Source organism: Lycium ferocissimum, chromosome 6, assembly GCF_029784015.1.
Source record: "Lycium ferocissimum isolate CSIRO_LF1 chromosome 6, AGI_CSIRO_Lferr_CH_V1, whole genome shotgun sequence".
Lineage (NCBI taxonomy): Eukaryota > Viridiplantae > Streptophyta > Magnoliopsida > Solanales > Solanaceae > Lycium > Lycium ferocissimum.
The window spans coordinates 56,792,485-56,813,658 of NC_081347.1; the positions used below are offsets into that span (position 1 = coordinate 56,792,485).

General features: G+C 33.2%; 1 pseudogene; it reads right to left on the minus strand.

Moving 5' to 3' along the window:
• LOC132061417 (cytochrome P450 89A2-like) overlaps positions 1–21,174 on the minus strand; it is a 27,086-nt pseudogene continuing 5,912 nt past the window's right edge.

Genomic DNA, 21,174 nt, shown 5'->3' on the forward strand with positions numbered 1-21,174 from the left:
CTACCGTTGTTCTTTTGGTTCATTTTTCTGTAACGATATGAAATTTACTAGACACCTAAAATCCTCCTCTTTTATCAACTTATTGTTATTTTCTCCCTTTGATTCTCGTGCTCTCGCAATTTTGCATAGTATTTCTTTATACAGTTTTTCCTGTATGGCAAGGTACTTAACCAAGTAGGCCATTATCCACTGCAACGTAGTCGTTGTATCGCTGTCTGCCCCGAGGCACTCACCACATAATCTGTCAATCTCTTCATTAGCTAGTTTCCTCAGGCAATTCCAAATTTAGCAACGTATCGACATAAGAAACTGTTTCCTCTTCTTTTGGATGAACTCCAGAGTTAGCTTTTTCGTCTTTGTACTTTATTCGAGCTTGGATCAGAGGCATGAATACGCTCTCCATCTCTTTTCGTAATTTAATTAGCTCTTTCCAATGCATGGTTTTTGAAGATTAATTTTCCAAGTCTGGGAAAATGTCAAGTATTTTGAATCGGAGCAAGGCTAGAAAGAAGTGCTTGGTGTTGTCAATCTTCAATTTGGTTGATTTGAGCCTCATCAAGCTTGTACCCGAAGCACATGAAGGCAAGAAGACAGAAGATGGCATGCTTAATATGATCAATTACCATCACTCCCATTTTGAATCAGATCTATCAAGTAGCCTTTCAATGAGAATACGTAGTGCCCAATTAGCTCGGGACTTGATGAGAGAGGGACGTAACATTTCCAATCTGAGGTTCCGGCAGAGAAACCTCCATGTGGGGCCACACGGGTCGGTGTTTATAGTTCGGTGATTGCTACTTCAAATCGATCGGTAATGCAAGTAAAGAGCACTGGTAGGCTAAAGAGTGGCTGCTTATAATGAACATAGTAGTACTGGTAGTCCCTATTTGGAGGGTGATATTAGGACCATACTTGTACTTGAATTTTTGTAGTATAAGTTCGATATCAGCTATGGATTTATTTCTCAGCTGTGGTATTGGAGAAGAAGAAATGATTAAAGAGAAATATGAGAGTGATGGGAATGATGAACAATGTATCCAATCTATTAGCCTAAGTTGTGTTTGTGTTCCTCATTTGTCATTTTCATTTTACTCTACATTGTGATATGTGATCCTCTATATATGACATGAAGATTGTAGAGGGAGACTTGATGTGCGCTGAGGTGAATCCAGAATTTAAAAGGCGGAGAGATTTTTCCTCTAATTCCCTAAAGAGTGATGGGAATGATGAACAAAGTATCCATGATTTATAGGGACAACAAAGTATTCTCTCTATTCAAAAGAGCTAGTAATAAATCAAAGCTACCAACAACTTATTTCTCTTATTAAAAACGGATAACTAAATAGTAATATAAAGTCAGGAATAAAGGCGATTAAAGATATACTTCTTTTTTTCATTTTTCGATGAGATTGGGCAACTCGATTGTGTATGCTGGTTATTCATCCACTTCAAACGCTCAAAACAAATCTTTGCTCATGTGAAATAAAAGGTATTGATTTGGTTACATAGGAAATCCCAAGCAAAATAATTTAAGCGGTGGTTAGGTTTAGTAGTAGGAAAGAAAGAATTACACGAGATATCAGTGCAACAGAAACCACAACAAAAAATAACTTTAATCATTAGGCTCACTACCCTGAGGAATTGAAAAAATTAAAAAGGCGAAAACATCTTTTCTCTATTCAAAAGAGCCAATAATAAAGGGAAAAAAATATAACTAGACAATAGTTAAAAAAATAATTCCTAAATCGTAGCAGCATTAGTTAGTTTTCATTTCATAGCAAGTAAAAAATTAAGACCTTCCAAAAACAATCCCTAGAATTAAGCTGAACTAGGATCAATTCCAAACGAAAGTCTTCCTATTTTTTTGGAAATATATTTATCTTTCATAACTAAAACAATCATTCAAATTTTTATTCATCCTTTCCTTTTCTAAGATATATTTTTCAGAAATAATAAAAGTTTCCAGCATATGTGTATTTATCTAATTATACACATAAAAATTATGTATTTATATGTAACATATACTACAGAAATATACTTATATCACAAAAATATATATACACCATAAATATACACGGTAATTTTACAAAAGAATATTTATACCATAAATATACATGGTATTTTCACAAAAATAAATTATACCATAAATATTCATGGTATTTTTTCAACTAAAAAATATTTTTCGTGTAACATGTTTTATCCCATAAATATGTATGGTATGTTCACAAAAATATATTTATACCATTAATATACATGGTATTTTGACAAAAATATATTTGTACCATATATATATATACAGTATAATAAAAATATACATGGTATAACATATATAACAAATCTATATATAATATAAAGCTAGGCATAGACAATCCTATGTGGCACCTCTCTATGACCTCCATTGGCATTTATCTTTTTTCTCCTTTTTTTGAATTTTTCCTTATTTAAAAATTAATATTCTATATTAAAAAAATCAAAACATTACTCACTTAATTCTCTTAATTATACCTCTTAATTATCTTACTCTCTTGCTCTTCTATTCGTTATTATTGTTTTAATAGAGAGGAAAATGAAAAGTTATGAAGGCAATTAAGAATTGCAGGAAATGGATGACAATGAAGAGTCAGCCAATCCTTCCGTTGAAAAGAAGAACATTCTTCCCAAATGATTTTTATGAAAATTAGTGCACTTAATACTAATTTTGTTACAATGATCGGTTAATGCATTCAATAGTAGTGCACGTAATACTACTTTTAGTACAATCAATTGATGTATTCATTTATCAATACTAATTTTATTATTACTATAAATACAAAAACATATCTAATTCATTGCATAATTTTTTTCTCTTCTTTCTCATTTATCATTTTCACTCTCCTCATCCCAAAATCTCTGCACAGAAAGTTTCCTCCTTTTCTTTTCCTTTTTCCCCAACGTGAGTGCTTTTTTGCTCATCATTTTCTTTTTCGTACTCTTATCTGACTCTTCTATACAATTGGTGAGCTTTTTCACGTATTTCGTTTTGGAAATACAAAAAGTATGTACTCTTCTGAGGCGAACGAAAATGGTTGTAGGTTCAGTAGGAGGGTAAATCACACGAGAAAATGAATTTTGCAAAGCAAGATAGAAGTGATGCACATTGTTGTAGAATTTCTTTTTATGTAGGTTGATTTGGAGGGTAAATTCACAAGACAGTGAGAATTACAAAACAAAGGTAATAATCTTTCGAGGTATTTTTTCGTGATGCACATTGTTGTAGATTATGTTTTATTTTATTTATTGTGTTTGCTTTTAAAATGATTTTGAGTTTCTAATAGGTGACGATAATATCAGAGAGAAAGATATTCACTCCTCAAGAGCTCGAAAAAAAAGGGTATATAAATTATATACGTGTTGTTACTCTTTTACTATTCCAAACTTAATAGTTATAGTGCTAATTCATATTTAGTAACTTTGAATTTTAGGGGTGATGTTTTTCTAAATTCAAATTGATTTTCGTTATCTCTTCATTGCTCACAATAGGGGGAGAGAGAGAGAGAGTGTGTGTATAATTATCTTTACATGCCCCCCAAACAAATGATAACATGAAAAGTATGTCATTGTTTTCCTACGCATATGCAAACAATAGAAAAAAGTCGGAACCACAAAAAGGACTTAACTTCCTCCAAAATCTGCTATATAGAATTTTTTTATGGTGTTTTAAAGATGTTGTTTCGCCAATAGTTTCATAAAAATGAAAAATGTATATTATGGTGTACAACATATAATATGTTTTCTTAAATATTTGAATATCTATATTTTATTCTTAAAATTAGATTTATATAAATAAAGATTAGATTGTAAATCCATAACAGATGTTTCAAAATTATATTTGTTGGACAAAGAGGTTGATAAAAAATTTGATGTGTTTGAGCTTTCTAAATTTATAAGGCTATTTTGTGGTTGAATGTAAAAAATAAAGTATATAAAAGGAGAACAAATCTAAAAAAGACGTACAAAATTATAAGAACAAAGATCATTAAGAAAAGACTCCTTCAAGAAATATTAAAGTGTTTTGCTATGTAATTTATTGGCATGTAATTTTTATTAGCTAAATGAAAATAAATAATGTTGAAAGAAGAGGACGAGACAGCGAGAGAGTACCAACTTAAAAGCTGATTTTTAAATTAAGCATGAAAAATATAAATGTAAAAAGTCACTAAATCAAAAGTTTTATTTTTTATCTCCGAGCATTAGAAAAAGGACTAGAGACTATGTCGATAGTACCACCGCGCGAAGCGCGGATAAGTTTACTAGTTTGAAAATAAGGATCATTAATAGTAAACGAATTCCGTAATTAGTGAAGAAAATAATGATGGAAGAGAAAGGAAATGTGTTAATTAGGATTATTAGCCGTAAACTGTTTTTTTAATTAGTGAAAAAGATGATGATGAAAGAGAAAATGATATGAATTAATTAGGATACAAAGTAATTTCTTAATTAGTGGTCCTTGCTTTAACCGTAAGTAACAAATGCTGGTGTATCAACTAAAGAAGAGATAGAAATGAAAATAATAATAATAATAATAATAATAATAATAATAATAATAATAATAATAATAATAATAAAGAGTACGAGGATAAAATTGAATCCCTAAATTAGTGGGATTATTAACTTCACACGTTTTTTTTAATATGGCAAAAGAGTAATAAAGTCTGTTATTTTTTATGTACTTTAAGAATTGTGCTAATTACGTGCTTAAATCTAGAAGCGTGACTTATGGTGTAATTTTCCCAATAATAAATTAAGACTACCAACGACTTTCTCTATATTAAAAAAAAAGCTAACTAAATAAGAAAAGTCGGCAATAGAGACAGTTATTGATATACTTGCTTTTTTCCTTTTTCCGAGATCAGGAAACTCAATACATACTCTAATTTTTCGTCCACTTTAAACGCTCAAAACTAACCAATTTTCGTGAGAACAGACAACAACATCATACCCAGTATAATCTCACAAGATGGAGTCTGGAGAGGGTAAAGTGTACGCAGACCGTATCCCTACCTTGGAATGGACATGTATTAATTTGATTACTTAGGAAATTTCACGAAAAATTATCTACGCAATTTCCAGGTTAAGTAGTAGGACATATGGTATTTATTCGTCATATCAGCGCAACAAAAACCACAGCAAAAAGTAATTTTTAATCTTTATTTTTTACAAAATTGAAATTGTATAATTTATGCATACTTGTTATATATTAAGTATATAGAGACGGCGATTATAAATTATTACTGTTTGGTGGATGAAACTTCTTTTAGTAGGCTGAATTGGACTAGTAAAAAAAATGTTTAATTGTTTCCATTCAGCATTTAATGTTTATTCATGAAACAGAACAGCAAATACTACTTGGCAATGTCTACAATGTCAATAATCTACATATCCCTCTAGCCGGACTCTCTCCTATTGCTCTATGGAACCTTTGGATCAACCGTAATAACAACACTTTTAATAAAACTATGGATCAACCGTAATAACAACACTTTCAATAAAACTATCATACCCTATCAACTCTACTTTTCATCTGATTAATACTTTTCTCGATGTGGTTGGAATTCTTTGGGGACACTTGGAAGACACTATGTACAAAACTTGAGGAAAATTAGAGGCGGCTTGAACTGATTTGGAGGCAAAATTCAGGTAACAACTCAACTTGAAAAATGTCACTACGATAATATATCACATGTGTATATCATATGTATCACACATTTTCATGGATATACACATATATACGTGATATACATGAGATATGCGGATATATATATAAAGATACACAGATATTCAGGGGGATATAGATACATCACTCAAATATCCATTTTCGCATCAGAGAATCTTCGATATACCACCACCACAAAATTATTATTGACCAATTTATGTGAAGGTGTTCGACTGGGTACGAAGTTAAGGGAAAAGGAAGATTTTTAAACTGATGATCTAAAATAAGTCATAAAAGTTTTTGTGGCTATAAATTATTTCATTACGGGTTAAATGGAAAGTTTAAAGTTAAATAGTTACTCCCTCCATCCCAATTTATGCGACATTCTTTTCTTTTTAGTCATTTCCCCAAAAAAAAAAAAAAAAATCACACCTTTCTTTTATTCAGTAACATTTCAGCTTTAAATTTACTTTTTTACCCTTAATGAAATGATTTCTAACCACACAAATCTCTATGATTTGAACACCACAAGTTTTAATAGTTTTCATTTATTTCTTAAACTTCATGCGCAGTAAAACACCCACATATAAAATGGGACTGATGGAGTACTAAGTATGAAAAAATGTCATTCTTCTTTTGATTGACTTAAAAAAAAAAGGTGTCAAATAAATTGAGACTGCTGGAGTAATAAATTCTCAAAGGGTTATTCGGACAAATGCCCCTATTTTAGGGCGGTCTTTAATTTTTCCCCCTAAAATTTTTGGTCTTTAATTTTTTCCCTTGATCACTTTTGGCGCGACATAAGTTAAATTCGACCGGCATCGTTAGTATTTAGCTTCGGCATATGCATCAGAACATTTCACAAGTTATGTCAGACAAGGCAAAACTTTCATTATTTAACATAATCTGAAAAGGACATACGTTTAGATTTCGCTCAGCATAGTTAGCGTTTAGCTTAGCTATATGTATCATCACATCCACAAAAGTTAGATCCGAAAAGATAAAACTTTTAACACTCAACATAATCTGAAAAATATTACACAATTTATGCCGCATAGCTTAATTCCTACAGAACTTATATAGAGCGCCGCAAAAGTTCAGTTACCGAAGATAAAAATGTTATAGAAGTTATGCCGAGCGAAGCAGATATTTTCATTAAATGAGTAGGAGGAAAAAAATTAAATGCCACAAATATGAGGTGCAAAAATTTGATTTTTGAAAAAGGAAAAAATATGGACTGGCCCACTAGAAAAAACCCGGTTAAGGAGGCACACACATGAATCTTGAATTGCTAATTATTTGTCAACCTTCCCAATGCGTTTTCTGCAACTATTCGTCACATGCTTTGTTGTCTTTGCATTTCAGTTCTCGGGGTGCCAAAAAACCCATTCTTATCCATCTACTATATATCCTTCTCTCTATAAATACCAAAATATGAAATGACCCATTATTAGAAATTAAGCTAAACATATAGAGAAATACAAGAAAATGTTGGTGATGGGAATAAGCTTGCAATTCTTGATGGACTTGGTGGTTGCTGGTTTTTCCCTCATGATTGGGTTGGGAATTTTCGCTTTCATTGCATCAATCTTATGCTCTGCTGCTTTCTACCAGAACGCCAAGCAACTTTCTTGAACCAAAACCAAGCCAGTTTATGGATTTAGGTATGAAGATTTGTTATTTTTTCTTGATTATTGTTTATGGGTGTTCCAAATTTCACTTTTCTTGGAAAATAAATCTCTTTTCCTTAGATTATTAGACTCTATTGCTCGTTCAGTCCCAATAATTGGCATTTTTCGTTCCCAAGAGAATTAATTTTGTTTAATTCAGTTCCGAAATTTAGTCAAAGGTAGGGACCAGTGATGTTATTTGCACAATTTGTGAAAAAATAAAAAATAAAGGTAGGGGTAAGGTCTGCGTACATCTACCTCTCCAGACCTCACTTGTGGATCACAGTGGCTTTGTTGTTGTTGTTGTTAATGGTCAAAAGCACACCTAAACTTTTACTTTTTTGCGAGTTTCAAACCTCAACTATCCATTGTCCCCTTTACCTACCTAAACTATCACTCCCTTTGTATAAACACAGCTGGGCCCAAAAATTTGTTCCCAATCGACAATAGGCGCGTGGAGGCCAACTTAGCATAGAGGTGTGTTTTACTACAAAGAGAACGATAATTTAGGGAGGTAAATGGATCAATGGATAGTTGAGGTATGAAACTCGAGAAAAGGGATAGTTTAGGTGTGTTTTTGACCATTAACTCTTTTATGAACCAAAGAATAAATGCGAGGACAAACAAATTTGATCTAAAATCCCGCTTTTTAAATGGATAAGATCATGTATATTGCTTATGGACCAAAATTTGGATCAGGGTGATGCAAAGTTACCTTCAAGGTATTGATTGAGTTATGTATTTGTTGTAAAAGAAGGATGTGAAATTCCATAATTTTTCTTCTTTGCAAATATCATTTTTTGCCATATTCATCTTGTAGTTGAACTTATACTGCCTTAGTACCCAATAAAGAACTTGTCATGTTTTAACAAAATGACTGAAGATTATTTAGTAGTAGTTAATGGACAACAAAACAACAATTTGCTGAAGAAGAATCTCTGGTATTGTTATTTACCTCACCTTGGCTGCATGTTTAAGCCATACAATGCCTTTACGAGATTGCTCAAATACTCTGGATGGATTTTGTTTTCTAGCGCTCCATAGGGTCAGACATTTTAAACGATGGTATCCTCCTTGATGTGATCTTTCTATATAAGATGCTAGAGTCTTGTGTGCACAAAAGTATGCCGTGGAAGCACGGATACAAGATTTATGAGAGAGTATGTAATATCTGGTGTCCTAATACAGTCAGACCTCTCTATGATAACTATCCTCTATAACAACACTTCACTATAACGGTCAAGTTTTCTTTGGAACCGATTTTTCATGTTATGCTATATTATACATTCTCTATAAAAGCATTTCACTATAGCAGCTCAAAAATGTTCGAACAAACGGTGGCGTAATAGAGAGGTTTGACTGTACCTAAAGTGCCTAGAATTCCATTTCCCACTGTCAGTAGCATTAGGCAGCCTTTAGTATGGTGTATTCCTGGGGCAAACTAAAGTACTAAACTTGGTCTAATGACATCAACAGTGATCATGTAAGGTTGTATATCAGGTGGATAAACTCCTCCACCGGAATTGCAGGTTTTATAATTTCATTGGGCCTGAAAATAGAGACAGAATTGTAATTATGTTATTGCTGAGTGGTTCCACAAATATACTTGAAGTTAATGTTTGATAAATTGAGTCATAGAAGTGGGTTTTGTAGTACCTTCATTTCCTATGTAATTGGAAGGTGGTGTTTAGAATGAGGAAATCTTTATTTTCAGAAGTGAACGGTATTTTGAACTGGAAAAATGGAATAGTAGGACAATCAGTGTGGGTTTACATACCTAATGCAATATCTTTCCTTATAGGAGAATTTGTAGTTGGGTTTTGGTTTCTGTGCTGTAAACCCAAGTACTTGGCCTTCCTGGAGTAAGCGTCCCTCCACTTTCCTCACCCACCCTAAGAACAGATCAAGCAGTAGAACTCTTTAAAGGAGTCCAACTCTTCTGGAAGTGTGCTACCAAAGCAAGAAAAGGCAAAATTTTAGTGCTTCCGTTTTAAGCATACTTCTCGGTATCGTGTTTCCTCCGGTGAATTGTATTCCAAGTCCATTAGTAATGGATAGGGAGGAGAGGATCCTCTAGTTAGACCAACTAGACAAGAAGGTTAGCGGAGTTCCTGTTGTGGTGAAGTGAAAGATCTTGTTATCAATCAAACCTTTGTTTGTCGGGAAAAGGAAAACATATAACCTGACTCTTTGTAGCATAGGAGGACCTGGCTTTTTGTAAACAGGAGATAAAAGTAAAGTTCTATTCTAATCCCACATTTGTGAGTAAACCATTTACCACTGAACCCATAATTTCACCAATTTAGTGATGCTATCTGTATCTATGTGAGTGCTTTGCATTTGAGTTCACTTAGAAATTGTGGTGTTATACTTGTTAATACTCTTCCTTCTGTAGTTATTGGCAGTTCCTTGTGCATTATATAACTGATTCATGATTTCATTTATGCAGCTAGACATCAGCAGCTCAAGTAAAACCAACAATAACCACCCCTCCCACAGTTCAAAAAAAAAAAAAAAGAGCAAAAATGATTACAGTAAGATAAAAAAAAATCACGAATAAAAGGTGTTTCTCCACTATATTTATAGTTCATTAGGCACTTTTGCTGCTTGTAAGCCAAGACGAGCTGCATGGAGAGGTGAACTAACTGATTAGCAGCTACAGTTTTGTTGTTTGTAATAGACTAGAGATGTATGTCCTCTTAGGAAGAGGCATCTGTTTGTAATATTTAGAGGAATGAATATGCAGCTTTGAGACCGGTATTTTTGCCTTCTGCTAAATATCTTGTGTGTTTAATGCTTCTTCAAAATTGTTATTAGACCATGCTGGTTTCAGTGACATTACTCTTGGTAGAGAGTACCCCAAAAGTGGGACCAAAACGAATATCTAACACCAGTTGACATCAGAATATGCTATCGGTGCAGTTGCCAATTGCGATTATGGTAAATGATATTCACAAGCAGATGATAATTCTCTGTTTCACTTTAGGATGTCAATGTCCACACTGGAAAAAATTACTCCTACTTTCTTAGAATAGTGCTTCCCCATCTCAAATACTAGTTGTTTCTTCAAATTGAATTTATTTCTAAGTATTTGATGTTTAGAAAAACAAAATGTTATTACTTTTTTGAAAATCTACCTTTACTATTTCAAGTTGAAGAGTATTATGATACAACCTTAAAAGAGCCGCACCCCAAACCTAGCTATTGAGGTGGGAGAGCCCGGCGGCGTCACCATTCAAGGCACGATGGGCACGGAGGGTGATGGGTGAATCTGATACCAGTACCACTGATACAATCTTATTCTTAGGAGAAACACACCCCAAGAGCTAGCTAATGAGGTGGAAGAGCCCAATGCTATATAAGCTCCATATCGGCTTCCTATTTAAAGGTCATTTGTATAATTTCCCTTCAAAGGCACTAGTCTTTAATTTTTGTTTCTGATTGGAACTCCGCTCAGTAAAAAGTTTTAAAAAAAATTATAAGGTAAAGTTTCAAACTTTACCTTAAGACAGAATTTTGCCTTCAAACATAAGGCAGACAAAGTTTTGCCTTCAGGTAATTTTTTTTTTTAATACTTTTTTTACTTAGTTGGAATTTTATAAATCTTTGTTTTAAGGCCTAACTTTTACCCCTAATTTTGGGTAAAAGTTTTCCTTAAGGTTTAACTTTTGTTCGAATAGGCCTAACTTTGCTACAAATTTCTGCCTGGCGATTTTTTTTTTTTTACTGAGCTGGAGTTCGAACCCAGAACCTCGGGGTATTAGGCGAAAGGCAAAAATTAAAGACCATCAATTTGAGGGACAAAAATTAAAGACCAGTGCCTTTGAAGGACAATCCGCACAAAAAAATGTCTATTTAATCGATGTGGGATTCAAGTTTTATTCCTTGCAATAATGTCATAACATATTAATTAGGGTAAAACTTTTTAGAAGAAAAAACAAGGATATATAATTCACATAAAAAAGGTCTCATTATATTTTAGTACTATGATTTCCCAACTGTTAATAATTTTTTGCCGTGACATGATTCTAAGAATATGGATTTGGTTAAAAACTGAGCCTTGTATCTATTTATACAGTAGCTGTCCATATACATGTTCAATGAGCTAAAAATTGGGATAGGTATAAGGTTCTTGCTCCCTTTCAGTTCTTGATTTCTTCTTTTTCCAGTTCTGCCTTTCCTATACATCAAACATAACTTTCCTTCTATTAAGGAATAAAAAGCAAAATTTAAACTATGCTTGTTATATCCACGGGTGTAAGATGGGAGTGGTGTGCTGAATTTGGACGCGTTAAAATTGACTGAGTTAATAAATGAATGGGTCATTAATCTATCCAAAAATTACTTGGGTTGAAATAGGTTGGACTAAAATGGATTAAAAAGTGGGTCATAACTTAACCCACTCAATCCTTATTATGATTTAATTTCTTTGTTTGTTTTTTGATAATATATATTTTAAGCACCTATTAATTTTTAGACATTATCATTTTTTATTCGGTATTATCTTTACTTTCGAGCTGCGTCTCGTACACTGTACCCAATGATTAGTTGCATGACTTACTCTATAGCTTTTGGATATTACGGTTTGTACGGTACATATCAGATATTATCTTCATTACAACATTTATGCTATATCATATTACTGTAGTATCTCTTTTGTCTTACCGTTCTGAGCATGTTAGCATAGTGGGGTCGCCTGGTGAGGTGGTGGCTTGTTGGGCGCCATGTCATAGCCTAGGTGCTAGATTTGGGTCGTGACACTCGTACATGCTAGTTTAACATCATACTATCATAGACTATATATATATGTGTGTGTAGGATCGCATGCTAGCTTGTCATCACTGTACATATGCATTAAACCCTGCGTGTTCATGATTTCTGACACTAGTTTGTGGGTGATTGTATTTGTTTTTGGGGTATTCGGCTCCTTTTATTTATGTTATTTTCTTTTATTTTGAGCCTATGCATGTTGTGTGGTTCTCCATCAAAACTTAGGTGAATTGGGTCGTGACTCTGAGACTCTGAACAACCATTAGTCATGCATTTTACAAGATAAACTACATTAAAAACTAATCTGTTTCTGGATTGTCGTGTCACTTGTATCATATCAACATAATAAACAACATAATGTATCCGCTCTCGGAGCTGTAGAAGAAGACAAGCAAAAGGTAAAAGCAATTTATAATGGATAAGTACACGAAGTAAGAATTATTCACGAAATAATATTTATGAACTAAAGTCAGCACAATTATTTTATTTTGCAATAGGCAAGCCGACTTCTTTAGGTTACATGTCCCTTATTTGTCTTGACGTACTCGTGGCGAATCGCATGAAATGTGTTGGACCATATATGTTTTGATGATTGACAAAGTAAATGAATCAGGTCAATGGACGTATTCCAGCTCAGGGTCCAGATGCAAGTAAAACTCTTGGATTAAAAAATCTCGAGATATGGACTTAGCGGACAAGCTATAGGAGTCCTTGGAAGAGTTATTTGAGATAAACTCCAGACTCCTACAGTGCACATATCAAGCCGTATGACAAGCAACAGGTTGCCTCCATGTCAAACATTATCTCTCCTCATGGGCCTTATCAAATATGTGTTTGTGTTTAGCCGAATTGCTACTCACCAATAACTATATAAATGCAAGTCTTTATTGGAAGAAACGACGCACTCACATAGAGAGAAAAGCATAATTCGAGCAAATAAGCAAAAATAATAATTCAGAGTTCTGATTGACTACTGAAGTGCAGCCTGATACGTATGACCTAGTTGGAGAACCTGTTTAATTGTGTAATGCTTTACAGTCTTCAAGTTATTTTATGTTAGGGTTGTTTATCGAGTTGTACATTTTCAGCTTTCTTAGAAGTTATAACACCTCGTACCTTTAAACTAAGCTATGTTCATGATTCAGGGATTTAGAAACCAACGGAAAGTGTAAGGATTGAAAATTCGTTACTATTCAGTGATTCACGTTTTGCGTCAAATTATACGGATCGTACTTATAAGTATGGATCGTACTTATTGGGAATACATCGCTCCCAGAAAATCCAAGTCACCGGAATTTGTCAATCGAGATACGGTCAAGATATACGGACCGTACATTTTCAAAACCATACGATCAAGATATGTACGGGCCGTACTTCTTGACCATACATTTTATACTGACCGTAAAAATAAGTACGGGCCGTATTTTTAAAATCGTATGTCCTTTCACGAAAATCGTAAGTTTCTAGAAAACCACCATTCAGATACGACCACCAAGTTTGGGTCGCACATTATTGCACGGGCCGTACATGGTGCTCGTACATTTTCTCGACTCAGCTATAGTATAAATACGGGACTTCAATTTCTTTTCTTATTTTTCATATTCTTAAGCCCTAGAACGAAGTGTTTCTCCTCCCATCACTCGCATACGCAAAGGTAAGTCTATTCCAAGCCTTTCAAGTGAATTCTAACCTATATCTATGATTTCTAAATAAGAATTCATTATTCCTAACCTAGGGTTTTCAAGAAAACCCATCACAAGCATTCAAGACTAAGGCTTTGGGACTTCTTCTCAATGTTCAGACTTTTATACAAATTTTGGAGCGTTACAGGTATGTAGGGTTTCTATCTACGTGTAGGAACATCATTGTTCTTCCCCACACCATATTCTTCTATGTTTATACAAAAGTTCACCAAAACTAGGGTTCTAGACATGTTCATGAAAAACTAGGGTTCTAGACATGTTCATGATAATCTTAAGTACATGTACCATGATATACCATGTTTGTATTAATAGTTCGTTATTGTTTTCTTAATATTCCCTTCTGGTTATTGAGAATCTATCTGTAATCCATGAAAACCCATACGTTACATTCCATGGGTTCTTAAATGCAGGTTATTAACTATTATGATCAATCCCATGAAAATCCTACATGTTTCCATGTTTCAGACAAATTATATATATATAACTCTCATAACCCCTCACCCTTACAATAATGCTTATGCAACCCTCACAATAATGCTTATGCAACCTCACATGTGACTACCCCTTGTTATACCCCATTTAAACGGGCTAAACTAGGTACAACATATTGGAGATTCCTATTTTTGCTTATTTTAAGGAATCACCACCTAATTAATTTTAAGGTGAATTAGGGCACCTATTTTATTAACTAAGGTAAAGCTAATTAAATCCATTAATGGTCTGCTTAAGTTTCGATTCTAGGTAAGGGTTCTAATTATCCTACAGGGAAGGGGTTAGGCATCCTCTAGGATCCGTTAACTACGGTTTACCGGTCAAACTTAGGTTAATTAATTAAGGTTAAAAGTAGTGATTAAATTTAAGAAAATGACTTACAATATTACTAAAGTTTAAAAGAAAATATAGTAACGCTATTTAAAATAAGGTTCAAAAATGTACTACGGCTTTAAATAAAAATGCTATTTTTTTTTTTAATCAAGGCTTGTAGGATGATTTGCATAAAAGAGACTTCAAATGCTATTTAAAATAAACTATAAATATTGCTAAACTTTAAACAATAGTATTATTAAAAATGAGACTTGCAAAATATAATAATTTGCATGGAAGAAGGCTTTAAATGCTATTTTAAAACAAGATTCATAAATATGTTAAGGTTTTGAAAGAAAACATGTAATGCCATTAAACATAATACTTGTAGAAAATATAATGACTTGCACAAGAGAAGATTTTAAAGGCTAAATGAATCCTAAAAAATGTGGTTAAAGCCTTTAATGAAAATATAATAATGCTATTGAAATGGAAACTCGCAGAAAATATAATAATATGTCTATAAATAATAGCTTTCTAATAAATGCGAACTTTAGATAAAATTTATATTATGTCAATATGGCGATGTAAAGATACCTAGGCTTATTTTCTTAAATGTAATAGAAGGTCGTGATGTTTCTTTCTCTTTTACTAACTTTGTTTAGCTATATTCGGCTTTTAAAAAGAATATATATGATTAGATGAATTTTGGAAACAAAGTTTATAAAATACTTAAGTTACTATTTACATATTAGTGACATTTTTGAAATTTTAAGATAGTGAGAATAAAATGATTCTTTTAACTCAAAATATATAGTCATGCTGTTTCGAAAATCAATTATTCTAAGAAAGATAAGTATTATAAATATTATAAATAATAAAAACAAGAATGAAACCTATGGGATTAATTATTAATTTCCCCTTTAAATTAACTACCCATTATTTCTAAAACTATCCATACTATTTCTCCTATAATTCATCCAAGCTAGGTAAAAAAATAAAAATAAAACGAATTGTTAGTCACACAATCAAATATACAAAGATAATAAAGTGGTGGAAGCATAAAGAAGTTCAAATGGGCTTGGCCCATTTGAGACGCTGCTGTCGTTGCTGCTGCTATTTTTTGGTTATTTGGGCCTTTGGCCCAAAACTTGATTTTTTTCTTTTTCATTCCCTTGGCTGTGAACTGAGCTGGACAGAGGAGGAGTAATATTTTCGTTGGGCCTCGGCCCAACCCGAATGCGGAAGACGAGTCCCTCGGACTCGTATGCGAAGGTCATGCATAAAAATGAAAGGAAACGGATTAGTACCTAATCAACGAAGGATCAAACATATATAAAATATAAACTTAAGACAATTCAATAGATTATGTATATATGTGGTATATTCAAGTATATCCTTTATATACATAAACAGAAATCAGTACCTAGATTCAGAGAAAGGTGTAGATACTCGACATTTTAAGACTATATTCGAAGGTATAGAAGCGGCACCAAAAGAAAGAGAAGAGAAAATGCAACATGATATACATGCACAGACAAACAACAGACAAGGTCACAGATGCAAGATCACATGAGTTTAGTTATGATAAGAAACCTCAGACAAAGCTGAAGCAAAATATGAACAGGACAGAGATGCAAAACAAGACAAATAGGCACACCAAGTGGTTCATTTTCAGCGAAAGTCTCATATAAAGACTAGAGTAAACATATTCCGTGTAAAAGATCAATAAACTATATGCATTCTAAGTGCATATTGCATTGCTGAGAAGAAAACAACTTTACAAATTCATATGATGCTTCAAGTATAACCAATGTACATAAATGAGGGATACAGGTTCAGATACATTTAAGAGTGAGCATTTTTTATATGCAACTAACATGCCAACACTAATCAGTCAATATTGAACCTAAAGACACTTGTACCAGACTTAACATATTAATTTAGAACTCTTATACACATAATACCTCTTACAATTGACTAATAGCAAGACATATATGGAACACACTAGCTAAGCATGTAGAGATTTACATTATGCATCATAGAAGTCATGCATTTGATTCTACTAAGCCACATTCAGGTATGAGCTCATGTCCAGAGGATTCAAACAATACAAACAAAAGTGGACATTTCCAAAACAAGCTCATGCTTTAGTCCAACATGATGAACTTATTTCTTCATTTCCAGTTGGCCTTAACAGCATGTTTTAATCAAATAATGAAGTATATATCATGTTTCAAACCAAGTTCCATGACTTAAAAGGGAGATAAAGCTTAACTCGAACCGATACCAACGACCAAAACAGCATACAAAAGCAGTCATGCTTATGCTAAGCTATTATACAAGACTTCACATGAAACAGCATTCATAGTCATACTAAGCTATCATATCAAACAACAGCTTAGCTAGAAAGCATCTAAATGAGCATACATAATTGTATTGGACTTTCACAACAACAAGATCTCAACTAAACTGGCATATATAGCATATGGACCCTTTACCGATTTAAACATTCAACTGGACATATTGTTTTGTTATTGTGGCCTCGTTGATACTGTCTTTAAATAAACAGAAACAGGGACTAAAAGAACTACCAACCAAATATCCTAAACGTAATCAAACCATAGCTAAAATAGAAACTGAAAAGAGAGGACGGAGAATTATAATTTGCAAACACGTTACTACTGTTTTGAATCTCAGACTGCACCATCAAATTAACACATCACAGCACATGCTAACACAAGTTCATTAACCAGATTAATACTAAAAGGCATTAACTAGACAGTGAGCAAAGACACTCTAATCATGTTGAGTTGCTATTAACATGAAGTAAGCTAAAGCAGCATGTGAAAAGCATATTAGACTGGACGATGCCAATATGAACAAGTAATTAACCTAAAATGCCTAATCATGCTGAGCTACTAATATTCACAAGCTTGTTAATAATGGTAGCTACTGTCCATTAATCGTGCTTAAATCATTATTAATAAAGGCACTAAAAATAATCACTAATGCACATTGATTATGCTTAAGCTGCTATTAACTGAAAATTAAACCAAACAGCAACCAAGCATACAACAACTAAGGCACAGAACTGGACTGTCCTAACACATTCACAGATACTGCATACACGAATCAAATAGGGGCAGAAAATGAATCAACACAGAACAAACGAGCCTAAAATAAAACAAAAAGAAGCGGAATGGGAGGGAGAATCACCTGCTTCGGGTGCAGCGAAGTGAGGCTTCGGGTCTCCAATCTGCCTCGAAACACCACAAATTCCTTAGTTGGTACCACTCGAGTTCGAGACAGCGAAAAAGGAGAATGTTTAGTATTTTTTGGAATCGATATTAGGCGATATGGTGACTGCTAAAAAAAAACAACTAATATTTTAGAGGGATTGTTAGACAACTTAAAAGAACTCTTTATTTTTCAGAGGAATTTTGGTGCGGCTAAAAACTAATATGTTGAGGATTCAAGGCGACTCCAAAACCTCCCCCTTTCCAGGCCTGGAAAATGATTATTTATAGCCCCATTTCTAGGGTTTGCTGGGCTTCAAAATTGAAAATTAGGCGGGATTTTAAGTTGACAACGTTCAAATCAAAATGTTAAGGTACTTCGCTGTCGTCGATCAGAAACTCAGAAAAAGAAGACAAAATCCATTAAACATTTGTACTCGAAAATGAAAAGGAACCAATAGGAAAAGGTTTCAACTTCACAAACGAACGAAATCCATAAGAAATGTTTCAGATCGACAACAGAAACGGGAAGAAAAGGACAACTTACACATGGTTGAACACTGACGGGGAAAGGACGAGCATTAATTCCCTTTCCCCAAAATGTCCATGCAAGGCCTGAGACCATGAAAGGGGACTGCGATTTTGCTATTCCCGGTCGATGAGAATGGACGAAGGCGTGGGAGAGGGGTAGAAGAGGAAAGGAAGAGAGAGGAAGAGAAAGAGAGGGAAAGTGGGGTGCGGCGCTGAGGAAAGAGATGAAAACCTAAAGGTTTTCATCCACTTTGATAGAACCGGGTCGGGTCGGGTGTATTGGGTTGGGTTGGTATTAAAATGGCTGATTTTTGTTGGGCTGGTATTAAAATGGCTGATTTTTGTTGGGCTGGTCCGAAGCATGTGGCTAATTGGGCTCGGATTTGGGTCTAAATTAAATAAAAGCCCTTTTCAATTAATTGACATATATTAGTGTATGCTAAATGCTATTTAGTACGTATTTATTAATGCCCGGATAAATAAAATCATACGACGTCATAATAGCCGTACAATAATATTTTGAAAGTCAACAGTAAATAAATGTTATTTTTTTAATTATGCGAAGATAATTGCGATGCGTGTGCATAAGATGGTAAAAATGCTGAAATGACAAAATGCGAATAATAATAATAATACTAGTAATAATAATAATAATAATAATAATAATAATAATAATAATAATAATAATAATAATAATAATAATAGTAGTAGTAGTGATAATAGTGGTACTAGTAACGGTAATAAAATAGCAGATAATAACAGTAATGACTACAACAAGACAATAAAATGCCAGTATTAGTAACAGTCAATAATTATAATAAAAGTATAAATAATCATTTCTTAAATTGCCAAAATTACTATAAATGTAAATACATGTTTAGGGAAGGCGGGACAAAATTGGGTGTCAACACCCCTAGCCAAGCACACTAATACACCTAGACTCACCCCAACCTAGTGTACCACTCAAAGGCACCCTTTGAGAATTCACCATAGTGACTAACTCTAGCCACACACTAATACAACTAATAGAGGCAAATCTGAAAAAATAATGTTAACTCTTTCTTGATTTGATAAATGGACACTCCTTTTTACTCAAGAAAAAAAAGGCTAAGTGAATACTTTTTTTGATCCGAATGGAGGATTACTTTTTGAAAATCTACCTTACTTTTTCAATTAGAGGAGTATTAATTAGGTAAAACTTTTAGGAGAAAAAAAATATAATTCATAAAAAAGGTCTTATTATCAAACCTATTAAATAGAAACTAGGAAACCCATGAACACACTCACACGCACATGCGTGTATAGTGTTGATCTATAATTCTCTGTGTACCCAAATAAGGCATGAAACCTGCATTAATCAAGCACAATAATGCGTGTATTTGGGAATCTGCTCTACCGTTAAAATATTAAAATCTTGCCGATTTTTGGTGCTGAAGCTTTAAAAGATACTCCTTTCATTTCAAAATAAGTGGTGTTTTTAATTTGGACTCACCCATTAAGAAAATTACTCATTTCTAGAAAGCAAGAAATATTTTTACTAACTTACCCTTAATCAAATGCCTTGAAATAGTGGCTCTTTAATGGTTTATTGGTTACGTAATACTCCACTTATTTAAATAAGGGTATAATTGAAAGAAAACAATAACCTTCTTGACCTTCTTGGTTTTTAGAAATACCACTTATTTTGAATCAAAATGAAAAGATAAAAACGCCACTTATTTTGAAATAAAGGGAGTATAAGGAAATTGAAATAGAACCTGTCATAGTCCAGAGACGACATAATAAAATTGTGACAATCAAATGGCACAGCCAAATAAATCTTTTTGATTCTCTGTCATATAATATATTGCTATATGCATGTACACTCTCAGTCACCCGGTCAAACTTATAATCGAAATGAGTAATGCTTTCCAGCACTTACCCAGCATTTGCCCATATTATAAATAATTTGAAAGTTAAGTCACTTCTCCTATTGATTTTCTTCAAACCGATTTGCCCGGATCAAATTTGCATTGTACATATGTTTTTTTTATGTACATACCACTCTTTATCATCCTTTTTTTTTTTTTTTTTTACGTGGTGGAAGATCTACCTGATCTGTCTCTAAACTAATCACATCTCTTGATTGTTAGTTGAAAAAACTCAATTTGTTGTTGTGTTTAGATCTCAAATCGTAGCTAAAGTTGATTTTATAAGATTTGAGTGGTGAAATCAAATTAGAAAGGTAATACACTATTGTTGAACAAGTTTGAAGAAGTGGACTTGAATTCCTAATATGATTTTTGTGAGAAATTTTGAGTGGATGTTGTTTAGACTTGTTGGGCATAGTTTAAGGAGGTTGTCTACAGAATTGAAGTCATTTGGAGGAGATTTGAATTGATTTTTAACAGGAATTGTAACTGAAAATGGCAGAAGAAATTCGCCTCTATAACTAACGACGTGTTACGCACGTTTTTGCATTGTTATATGTTTTTATACAAGGTATACACTTGTTTATATAGGTGTATTAATATTGTATCGAAATACTATTGCAAATAAATATTTGCTATGCAAGTGTAAACATAAAAATGTAACTATATACATGAGTGCAAATTATTGTATTGGGATGTACATTTCAAAAACTTCCCGAGCATTAGACATTACCGAGAAATAGCCGCCTTGTCAACAATTTAACAAGTTGTTGATATTTGACATTCTACAAAATATAGTTGACAGAAGACTCTTAGAAATGTAAGAATAAAAAGAAATGTCAGCAGGTCTTGAAT